Raw genomic sequence first — 2,309 nt, 5'->3', positions numbered from 1 at the left:
ATCCAAACAGGCACTTCCAAGTGGTCTCAATCCATCCTGGACCTAAAATCATGGACAATCCTGCTGTCATGCAACGATGCTGGAATGATCCTGACTGAATCCTGTTAACTTGCTTTCCACCATCCATCTTTGCTCTGATCGACATGTAGCATTCACTCAAGTTGGTTGTGCTGTTGCTGATGAGCTGAGCTGCTTTGTTTACCAGACGGTCACCAGCTCGATCTATCTCAAAGAGAAGGTTAGGTGGCAAGTCATGCAGATTAACACTGACTGGTGTTTCTTTTGCAGCTTCTGAACACCAAGATGGATCACAATCTTTGTGGTATCCTAAATAGTGCTTTGGACCTGCTCGAAGATCATTTCGTAGCTTTGTGATGCTGTTGGTTTTAGAGTGGTTCCGAATAGCACACCTTGCACCATGTGTGATTTTCATAATGACAGATTTGGTTAGACGACCTCGTCCACAGAAAGATGGAAAGTCCTTTGCTAACTGCTCTAGTCGGCCCCGAAAACACTTAACAGCGTGATTTGCACACTCCACCTTCTCAACATCTCTGCCATATGACTTAACTGTTGTTTGTATGGTGTGAAGAACAGAACTGTCTCCATCTCCAATTACTTCTGTATATCGAAGACCGTGCATACTCTCAGATTGTCTAAATCCTGTGGCAATAATATCTGATTCCATAGATGTAGATGATCCCCACCAGTTTTTAAAGCATTTGTGATCAGGTGGTTTGCTATGTTTCTTGTGTGCTATAGAGCATACTGCACAATACTTGTTTTTTACATCTATGTACAGAAGCTTTTTGGTAGCAGCACCAAATATGACTCCTACTCCAGAATTCGCATTGTAGGAATGCCCGTGGGACCTTTTGGACCATCCTCCATCAACTATTACAGTAATAGCTGGTATATCATGATGGTATTGATTGTTTGTATTGCTAATTCTCTCTCTTCTCTTCCAGCTTCCAACATGAGTTCATTCAAGTAGTCCTCAAAAGCTGATCCCAAGAGCCTCTCGATGTCGATGAATGTTGGCTTGGATATTGAAGGAACTCCAATGGTACACATAACCTCCTCAAGGTTGCTATGACCACCACCTACTGACATCTGTCCCATCACAGCAGCTGCATTAGCTTCGTAAGTAGACCTGATAGTCCCTTCTGGTGTTTGTAACTCTACTTTGTTGCAGGTCTTGAACACAATTTCCTTATTACACTTGTTGCACCTGGCAAGCAATGTACTACCAAGTCCTCTCCTATATACTTCTCTGATGAGTTCGACTGGAGATTGACAGGAGAGGGTGTGTTGTGTAATGGTATGAATGGCATCATGTAACTTTTTCAGGTTGATAATTCTACTACCAGCCAGGTGTGATGTACTTGAAGTTGGTGGTTGACCTACAGGCACCTCTGAAATTGTGCTTTTGGTAATGTGTTCAGAGCTAGTTGGTGGATACTGGCTGTGTGAGCTGTGGTCTTCGGTAGGAGTGGCACTTGTTACTACAAGAATGAATATTTTGAAATATATTTAAAGTGTATGTAAGAAATTGAATTATAATTATTTTAAAATACATTCCTTATTTAAAAGAAATTCTAGCATGGCTGTATGATACACAACGGAAGAGTCTCACCTGGAGCTTCACTTGTGCAACACTTCGTTTTGTTCCACCTCTCATTTATAGCGTTCCTGCTAGCTGTAATAACTCGTCACTTTGTTCGCTTTTGCCTTCGAGACGTACTACCCATTATAGAAGTATTATTTAAATAAGTCGTAGACCTCTCAACTCTCACGCATTCTGCGTGAGTCTCACTCATTAAAGCAAAACCTCACTCTCTCACTCACAACACCTCAGAACTCACGCAAAATCAACACAAGTTCACAAACCCTAGTCCTTGTCTTCAGCAATAACAAAACAGCCGTTACAAGTGGCATCACGTGATCAAATGCATCACGTGATCAAACGTAACGCACGTGTGCCTAAACCGCGTGTATTTTTTGATAAATCAGCATGGAAATTATTACTCTATCTGATGATGAAGATACTGGTCCACCTTCTCCAAAGCGACCTAGAGAAGACAAGAAGTATGGTGGTGCCCACACATACAAATCAAGGTTTCAGGCAGTATGGCAGAAGAAATGGCCATTTATAGTTCCAGTGAGAGATAATCCACACATGTTTCAATGCACAGTTTGCTTTAAGGCATCATCTTGCGCTCACCAAGGGGAAAGAGATGTTACCCGCCATATCGAGTCAACTCAACACAAGAAAAATTGTGATGCAGTGCAACATGTTTCCCCATTAT

At 41.9% G+C, this 2,309-nt stretch overlaps 1 long non-coding RNA gene across 1 annotated transcript; it reads left to right on the top strand.

Annotated features, from left to right (window-relative positions):
- The first annotated feature begins 797 nt into the window (after positions 1–797).
- On the top strand, positions 798–1,576 carry LOC136255951 (uncharacterized). The gene is made up of 4 exons (XR_010701224.1): positions 798–912; positions 969–1,143; positions 1,196–1,306; positions 1,351–1,576. It is a non-coding gene; the product is annotated as an uncharacterized lncRNA (long non-coding RNA).
- The last annotated feature ends 733 nt before the right edge of the window (positions 1,577–2,309 follow it).

Source organism: Dysidea avara, chromosome 5 (assembly GCF_963678975.1).
Source record: "Dysidea avara chromosome 5, odDysAvar1.4, whole genome shotgun sequence".
NCBI lineage: Eukaryota > Metazoa > Porifera > Demospongiae > Dictyoceratida > Dysideidae > Dysidea > Dysidea avara.
The sequence above is the reverse complement of the archived record's forward strand: the minus strand, read 5'-3'. Positions and strand labels throughout refer to the sequence as shown.